Genomic DNA, 10,099 nt, shown 5'->3' with positions numbered 1-10,099 from the left:
AAGAGTGATCAACACTGTCACCTACACTAAAGAAAGCATAGGGGACACCAGGGACTTTACCTACAGGCCAGAAGCCAGGGCAGCCTCACCAAAACTGGATCCACACAGAGGCTCGCACCATGGAGATGTACCACCCAAAGCAAGAGAGAGGGAGAAATATATCCTGGTTTTTCCCTTGCCATCTCTTTCCAGTATGCCAACAATGTCTCACATTGGGAGAACCTATGCAGGAGTCACTTAGCAAGGGAGCCTGGGCAAGCAGATGTCTGGGAGTGGGCATGGAGTAGATCTGAAAGCAAATGAGCAAATGACCAGCACAATAGGCAAAAACTTACAGGATATAGTCATGTGCCACATAGCGACATTTTGGTCAACCATGGACTATGTATATGACGAAGGTCCCAAAAGATTATAATAGAGGTGAAAAATTGCCATTGCCTAGTGATGCTGTAGCCGCCATGACATCATAGCCACTTTAATGTCCTATTGCAATGCATTACTCAAGTGTTTGTGGTGATAGTGATGTAAATAAAACTACTGTGCTGTCATTTGTATAAAAATATAGCACATACAATTATAGTCGTAGGCTATACCATCTAGGTCTATGTAAGGGCACTCTATGATGTTCGCACAATGATGAAATCACCTAACCAAAAAAAAAAAAAAGTATCATTCCTTTCATTTAGAGTTAAAGGGAATCCTCAGTACAAATGAGATATCACCAATATTAATTTTAATCAGGGTACCACTTGGAAATGCCATCAAGTTATGCCCCTCAATCAAAATGGCACTAAGATTGAGAGTCTCCCAATATAATCACAATTGTTTTAACAAGTGAGCATGCAAAAATGAAACCCATTTTTGGTAACAGTTCTACCCTTGGATTTCACCCATCTATAAGAACTCAAAAGAAAACATATTGGGAAATCTGTATAGGATGGTCACTATTTTAATTTGCCTAGGATATTTAGAACTATACGAATACCATCTAATAATTCCAATATTTCATAAAACGAGGTCATTATAATATCAGAAAACTAAAAGGATATATTCTCAGATTCAAGGACTGCCCCATATACTTTCCTGTCTTCACTTTTCTCACTTCATTGCAGCATGTGAAAAGTTTGCAGGACCAGCACAGTAACAGAATGACTGCATTAGAGTATCTCACTGGGAAGTTCCCAAAAGGTGCATATTGACTTGTAAGACTGAATGAGTTCCTAGATCAACTAAATTCATATGACCTTGAACAATATAATCTCTGAGTCTCACTTTCCTTAGACTGGGAAGACTACATTAGACATCTCTCTAACTTCAGGGTGAGTACAGAGCTGTGAGGAACGACCTGCTCAACTCAGTCTTTGGAAAGTGTGGGAACAGAAATCAGAAATACTGATTCATAATCCAGGGTGCATTTTCAGTTTATGTCTATTATGTAGGAAATAAAAGAAACCTGGGTATTCAAAGCAATTTTCTTTGACTGGTGCCACTGTCTCTCCTTCTGTGTCACCTCTTTTCTCAGCTTATAGTCACAAAGCAATATATCCTTTCAAAGTTACCAGAAACTATCGTGTCCACACAAAGCTGATGCCAATGGAGGCAAAGACATCAACTCAACTTTTTTTCACCAAAATATTGCATAATTTAAGAATTTATTTTTCTCTTATTAATTACCTTTAATATTGTTTTATTGCTAAGTGTCAATTTATAACTGCAAAGAAAAGATAAAAAGTTGTACACAAAAAGAGTTTTCACATTATGCTGATGTTGGGATAAAGTATCACCAAAGCTAAATTTCTACAGAAAGTCAATAAAATGAGAAAATGTTCATATAAACCATTTATAATATGCCTCTCTTATAATCATTACAGCATGCCTAAATAACCTGAAAAGTCTAAGAGAGAATTCTGACCAATAAAGCAAAAGACAAATGGTAGTTTATTCCTTTCTGGCCTCATACCTAGGATGTAATTGGAATGCAAATCTTACTCAGCTTTTAGAATTCAAAGTTAGTGTTCTCACCATGTGCTGCTTCAAAAAAAAAGTCGATGTGATCACAGTGTGTCACCTGTAAAAACTGCTCACCAACAGAAAAGATTTTTTTTTCACACAGAGACATAGCAGCACTCTGCTGGCTTAACTTCCCCTAAAGAGGTGAAATAACATTCAGTATTGTTTGACCTGAATAGAGGTTGCAAATCACCTTGAGTAACTAAGCAAAAAAAAAAAGTAATTATTTGTAATATCAGTACATTTTCTGATTTATCGGAGCATACATTCTTAGACGGAGATACTCTGTACCACACACACACGTATGTATGCATTTATCCTAGAATTTGAGGACAGTAGGGATCATCTTTGGTTGAAGGGAAAAAAAAAAAAGAAAATTTCACTTCCAATAATTCTAGGTTGATTTCATTAGCTATCCACCAAGGAAGACTTTGAATGTGAAACTTCGGCATTTTCTAGTCACTGCTCCCCTCACAGAGCCAGACCCAAACTTGAAGTTGAGAAAAGTAACCCTCTGCCAGAAAAGAGCCCAATGCTTTCCACACTTGACCAGTGACAAAATAATTTTAAGTTTAAACACATTTCAAGGAAAACAAGTTACATCGAGGTTCTTAAAAAGAACATATTACCTGATGTGGCTGTGAACTGGACCATCTGCTGTAGGAAGGAGCACCTGCAGACTTGCTGGCTGAGGTTCTCTGAAAAAGGGAAGAAAAAAAAAGATTTCTTGCTGTCACACGAACTGAATGCACTTTATAGTTCTCTAAAGAAATTATTTATTCAGTGTCCATAGTTCTAAACATTAACACATCTTAGACTCTGAATGTAATCTTTCTGTTTCATTTCTTTTAAAACATAGTCTCCTCCTCAATATAAAAATGTGGACACTGGAGTCAACATCTGGATTCATGTCTCAGTTTGTACTAGTTTTCAGACCTGGTGCAAGCCACTCAAGCACTCTCTGTCTCAACTTTCTCTTCTGTAAGACTGGAATAATGATTTTTATGTCACGGAATCCCTGTGAAGACCAAATATGATAATAGGTGGAAAGCACTTTGTACATTAAGTACTATAACATATAAGGCATTAATTCAACAAGAAGAAAATAAGGTACATTAGTATAAGTTTCTGCTTGAGATGAAACTGGTATACAGATATCCAAGTTAATGTGTGAGGTCATTTGAAAGCCATTTATTCTTATTATGAAAAAGATCCTTCATCTTAGGAAAGACATGACCATACCAATGCTACCAGCTCCCTGGGCTTGGAAAACACCACAAACTCACTAAAGATTGGTTCATTCAAAACCATTCTTAACCCCATTTTTCTTTGCCTGCTTCTACCATAGAGGCTAGAAAAACTACATATTCACTTTCTCAGTATTCTTTCCCTCTAGTTCTGGCCAATGAGACAGGAGTATAATTATTTGGTGGGAGGTGAGGAGGGGTAGGCAGGAGATCTGAGAAACTCTTTGCTTTCTGATAAAAGGGAAAAGATAAGGCTTGTACCTTGCCTATCACTCTTTTTTCTCCCTAAATATAAATATGCTAGACGGAGCTAGAGCAACCATTCTGTGACCATGAGGAAAAAAACCAAGAGCAGAGCACCCATGTAAACCCTAATCTTGCTAAGCAGCTGAAACACAGTTTCAGGCTGCTACTTACGCCTAAGCTCTCCTTGTATAATTGGCTATAATCACATTTTCCGTTACTTGCAGAGTATAATGACGTACTCTGCTAGCTCATTCAAATTAAAAATCATATTATATGATTTCAATTCCTCAGAAGCGTGTGGATGCTTCAGGCAGACATAGCATGATGACAGAGGCATGAAGATGTGAAAGCGATTGGTATATCTGGAAAATGATCAATAGACCAATATAGTATTGCAAGCTCTGGCATTCACTATCACTGCATTCCATCTGCCTTTCAGGATCCCTGTGTAATTCTGTGCTGGCCTTTGCTGATTCTGACAGCTTTCCTGAATCTCTGCCACAGGGAGGTTGGCATGTTGGCTAAATGCTATATTCTGTCTGTTCAATTCAACTTCCCTCTAGCATCAGCCCTTCTGAGGAGGCAGTGCTGGGATCAGCTCTCAGATCCTCCTTGTCTCGCCTGCCCCACTGAAGTTAATGGGCTTGGGCCTTATAGCAAAGTGTGAGAAGAACATTTCATTTTTAACATAGATAAAGGGAGGGAAGTAGCTAGAAGTTAAACTAAAAGCTTAATCATATTTCCTTAGTAAGAGGCAGTAGGAATGAACTTCAAATGTACTTGATTTTACCAGTAAGTGACTATGTACCTTCTCTGATGCCATTTTCCTACTTGTGAAATAGGGTTAAATTACATGGTTCCCATGCTTTCTTTTTATCCAGCCCTAAATATACTAAGTTAAATGATACTCCACTTTTAAAGTAGATAAGTGATTACTTATTTTAGTGACACTAAATTTCCATGGAAAGATTAGATTCCTTTCAATATCATGTGTTTAAAATACCTTTTACTTAAACCTCAGTTAACTAAAAACTGTTCATAATCCAGAATAACCCCTTGCCTGAATATTTTAGCAGACTCCAGGCTCCCTACATTTTCGAAAAGGGCGATAGCTGATTTTCCACCCCAATAATTTGGCCTTCGGCAGAGTCTCTTCCAGTTTCTTTAAATATAAGATTTTGGAATTCACCAGCAGACTAATTTTTAAGGCATCATCTTTGATAACATAACTCATCACTTTCAAACTGCAATATTGGTTTCGAAAATAATAAATTTTATATTTGTTATCAGAAAATAAAGCTTTGTTTTTTAATTGAGATGTAATTGACCTATAACATTAAGTTTAAGGTGAACAACATGTTGATTTAATACATTTACATATTACAATATGATTGTAACCATAGGGCTAGCGAACATCTCTATCAGATCATATAATTATCATTTATTTTTTATGGTGAAAACAATTAAGATTTAGTCCCTTAACAACTTTGAAGTTTATAACACAGTACTGTTGACTATAATCTCTAAGCTATGCATTAGATCTCCAGGACTTACTTATCTACAAGTTGTAAGTTTGTACCCTCACACAACATCTTCCCAAATTCCTGCACCTCACAGCCCCTGACAATTACGAATCTACTCTCTGTTTTCACTAGCTTGGCTTCTTTAGATTCTACATGTAAGTGATATCATACAACATTTGTCTTTCACTGTCTGACTTGTCTGACTTATATAGTACATTTGGGTTGTTTCAGTATCTTGGCTATTGTAAATAATGCTGCAATAAACATAAAGTGCTGCTATCACTTCAAAATTCTGTATTCATTTCCTTTGGATATATATATCTACAGGTGGAATTTCTGAATCATATGGTAGTCAAATTTTTAATTTTTTGAGAACCCATCATCCTGTTTCCACAGTGGCTGTACCAATTTATATTCTTACCAACAGTGCACAAGTGTTCCCTTTCCTCCACATCTACACCAATACAGGTTACATTTTGTCTTCTTGAAAGCCTGAGTTTTGTAATCAAAACTAAATTATGGTAATCAAAGTCAAGATATAAGCACTGACAGTCAAAAAACATTTTTTAAAAAAGTGAGATTGGGGCTTTGGTCAAGATGGTAGAGTAGGGAAATGCTATACTGCCTACTCTCATGGTCACATCGAAATTACAACAAAATTACAGAACAACCATCATTGAGAATCTCCTAAAGTCTAGCTAAACAGAAGTCCTATAACTAAGGACATACAGAAGAAGCCATGTTGAGACTAGTGGGGCGGTGGGGGGGGCAGAGATGTGGACTGGACTGGTCCCTCACCCATGTGTGGCGGTTAAAAATTGGGAGAGATATCTTCGTTACAGAGGTCCCCTCTCAGGAGTGAGGGATTCCAGACCTATACCAGGCTCCCCAGCCTAGGATTCCAGTGCCTGGAAGAGAAGTCTCCATAAATTCTGGCTGTGAAAACCAGGGAGAATCATGGCTGAGTGAGATGGAGGGTGGCTGAAGTCCCAGGCATTCTTAAAGGGCCTGCATGCATACTTACTTACTGATGAACTCACTCACTCAGAGCTCCAGCACTGAGGAAGACTTTTGAACGGTTCCAGGGACATACGGGGAAGAACTGAATTTTCTGGTTTCAGGGCAAGAGCTGGCGGGGCAGCTTCCTCCCAGACAGAAGTGCAGGCAGAAGCTATTGTTCCTTTGTTGAACCCTCCCCACATCCAGCATATAGCCTAAAGCAGCTGCCATATCTGAATCTCCATCAACTTAGCTGACACCCTTCACCCTGCCCTGGGGACTCCCTGAGACAGCACCTCTCCCAATTTGTAGGCCCATCCAGATCACTTCCAGTGGCTTTTCATACAAAGGACCTGTCTTGGCTCATGCAGTGAACTTTCCTAATATCTCTCAAAGGTTCATAAACCCCAAATGGCATGCCCCTTATCTGTTGCTAAGTGGCCCCAAGCCTGGCACTAGCAGCAGCTGGTCTCAGTTTGCAGCTTAGTCTCTCCCATGCACCTCCAAGTCCAGAACAAATGGCAACCATCTGCAGATTGCTTTGTAGCTGAAACCAAGTGGCCCCGGGCAGGGCGCAGGCAGTGACTGAACTTGGCCTGAAACAGAGCCCCTCTTAAGAGGCCCCAGAACCAACACACCTGGTGGACAGCTTCAGACCGCACCAGAGCACCACCCGACCATCTTCACAAATGACATACCCAAAGGGCAGACTGGGCAGGCACCATAGCCCTACGAAAGCAAATCCTGCCGCTAGGGTCAGCCTCTGTACAACAGCTCCTCCACTGTAGTCACAGCCAGTCCTTACCACCAATTAGCCTGAAGGTCCAGCACCCACATTGATGTACAAATAGCAACCAAGGCTCAACTACAATAGGAAGGCACACGCAACTCATACAAGGGACACACCTGGAGCACCCAGCTCACGTGACCCATCTGAGACTGCACCACTGAGTACCACAGGACACCTATAACATCAGGCCACTCTACTAAGATCGGGAGACAGAGCAGCTCTACTCAATACATATAAACAAAGACAGAGAGGCAGCCAAAATGAGGAGACAAAGAAACATGTCTCAAATGAAAGAACAAAATAAAGCTCTAGAAAAAGAACTAAACAAAATGGAGACAAACAATCTACCAGATGCAGAGCTCAAAACACTGGTTATAAGGATGCTCAAAAATCTCAGTGAGAACATCAACAGAGAGATAGGAAACATAAAAATGGAGATAGAAAACATAAAAAAAGAACTGACCAAAAATGAAGAATATAATAACAAAATAAGGAATACATTAGGAAGAATCAACAGTAGATTAGATGAAGCTGATTGGGGATTTGGAAGATAAGTTAGCAGGAAATACTCAATCAGAACAGCAACAAGAAAAAAGAATCCAAATAATGAGGATAGTTTAAAAGGTCTTTAGGATACCATCGAGCATAACAACATTTTCATCATAGGGGTACCAGAAGGAGAAGAGAGAGGGCAAAAAATTGAAAACATATTTCAAGAAGTAATGATGGAAAACTTCCTTAGTCTGGCAAAGGAAATAGAAATACAAGCCCAGAGAGTCCCGAACAAAATGAACCCAAAGCGACCCACCCCAAGACACATCATTATTAAAATGCCAAATTTTAACGACAAAGAGAGAATCTTAAAAAGCAGCAAGAGAAAAGCAGTTAGTTACCAACAAGGGAGCTCCCATAAAACTGTCAGTTTATTTCTGAACAGAAACTGTACAGGTCAGAAGGGATTAGCATAAAATATTCAAAGTAATAGAAAGCAAGGGCCTACAACCAAGATTACTTTACCCAGCAAAGCTATCATTTAGAATAGAAGGACAAAGAGTTTCCAAGATAAGAAAAAGCTAAAGGAGTTCATCACCACCAAGCCAGTATAACAAGAAATGTTAAAGGGATCTCTTTAAGAAGAAGAAAAGAAAGAGATAAAAAATATGAGTAATAAAATGGCAATAACTACATATCTATCAACAATTACTTTGAATATAAATGGATTAGGTGCTCCAATCAAAAGATAAGGTGGCTGAATGGATAAGAAAACAACACCCTCACACATGCTGCCTACAAGAGACTCACTTCAGATGGAAAGACACATATAGACTGAAAGTAAAGGGGTCGAAAAAGATGTTTCATAAAAATGGAAACAAACAAAAAAACTGGGGTAGCAATACTTGTACCGTACCAAATAGATTTTAAAACAAAACTATAACAATAGGCAAAGAAGGACCCAGTAATGCCACTTCTGGATATTTATCTGAAGAAACCTAAAGCACTACTTTGAAGGAATTTGTGCATCCATTAGTTCATTGCAGTATTATTTACAATAGTCAAGATATGGAGGCAATCTGGGTGCCCATCCATGGATGAATGAATAAGAGGTGGTACATATATACAATGGAATATTAGCCATAAAAAAAGAATGAAATCTTGCCACCTGCTACAGCCTGGATGGACCTAGAGGGTACTGTGCCGATTGGAGTAAGTCACACAGAGAAAAACAAACATCATGTGATTTCACTTCTATGTGGAATCTAAAGAACAAAACAGAAACAAATGCATAGAGACAGAGAATATTTTGATGATTGCCAGATGGGAGGGTGGTTGAAGGACTAGATGAAAAAGTGGAAGGGATTAAGAAGTACAAATTGCTATGCCCCCTACATCCTCCATCCATGGAAGTAGGGGGTGCTGGCCTTCCTGCTGTCCCTTTGTTTTTCTCCCAGCCTCCCGCCTTTCACTTTCCAGCTGGCTCCCCTATTTCCCTCAGTCACCTTGTACCTGCAGTGACTGAAGACTTGACCTCTCAAAGTCTGGCTCCCCAGAACACTGCTTAACACTGGTGTGACTGGAGGTGGATTAAACATCACTCTCACCACCCGGTTACTTATGCATGCAAAGGAAATTGGGCATGTCATCAAAAAGAAAGGAGACTCAGTTAAGAAGGTGAGCAAGGAGAGTGGTGTGTGTATCAACATCTCAGGAGGAAATTGTCCTGAGAAAATTATCACTTTGGCTAGACTCACTAATGCCACCTTCAAAGCCTCTGCTATGATTATGAACAAACTGAAAGAGGACATCAGCAGCTCTATGACCAACAGAACAGCTGCCAGTAGATCCCCCAGTCACCCTGAGGCTGGTGGTCCCTGCTAGTCAGTGTGGCTCTCTCATTGGAAAAAGTGGTTGCAAGATCAAGGAAATACGAGAGTAAAAGGAGTTCAGTTTCAGGTGGCAGGGGCTACACTCCCCAACTCAACTGAGGAGGCCATTACTATTGCTGGCATTTCACGATCCATCATGGAGTGTGTAAGACAGATTTGCATGGTCGTATGTGAAGACTCTCTCCTAGTATCCTACAAAGGGCGTGATCATCCCGTACCAGCCCAAGCCTCCCAATTCTTCAGTTATCTTTGCAGGTGGTCAGGCCTATACCATTCAAGGACAGTATGCCATTCCACAGCCAGATTTGACCAAGCTGCACCAGTTGACAATGAAACGGTCTCATTTTCCTACGACGCATGACAACACCGGATTCAGTGCAGGTTTGGATGCATCTGCTCAGACTATTTCTCATGAACGCTCCATTCCAAATTATTTAATTAGCTGCATAATCTGGCATCAAGGCGCCAGAGTCAATGAGATCCATTAGATGTCTGGGTCACAGATCAAAATTGCGAACCCAGTGGAAGGATCTGATGGGCAGGTTACTGTCACTGCATCTGTTGCCAGCATTAGCCTGGTTCAATAGCTAATCAATATCAAGTTTTCTTCAGAGACGGCTGGCATGGGGAAGGTAGCTAGAACAATGCAGATTCATCCATAATCCCTTTCTGCTGTACACCGCCACCCATGATCTACCTGTACAGTTTCTAAAAAGTCAGCGATTCCAGGTTTTAAATAGTTCGTAAATTTTCAGTTTCTACACATATTTTATCCACTTGTGATTTTTTTAATTAAAGTATTTTAATTCCTTTCTCTATTTTTAACTGTTAATGCTGAGAGCCATATTTAGTTTTATAAGTCTCTCCCTGTTTTTTGGGGGGTGGGGGGGTGGGGGGAGG

General features: G+C 39.7%; 1 pseudogene; it reads left to right on the top strand.

The window, feature by feature from the left end:
* The window catches only part of LOC102881344, a 37,249-nt pseudogene extending 27,388 nt beyond the window's left edge, over window positions 1-9,861 (top strand).
* The last annotated feature ends 238 nt before the right edge of the window (window positions 9,862-10,099 follow it).

This window comes from Pteropus alecto, unplaced genomic scaffold, assembly GCF_000325575.1.
Source record: "Pteropus alecto unplaced genomic scaffold, ASM32557v1 scaffold10, whole genome shotgun sequence".
Taxonomy (NCBI): Eukaryota; Metazoa; Chordata; class Mammalia; order Chiroptera; family Pteropodidae; genus Pteropus; species Pteropus alecto.
The sequence above is the reverse complement of the archived record's forward strand: the minus strand, read 5'-3'. Positions and strand labels throughout refer to the sequence as shown.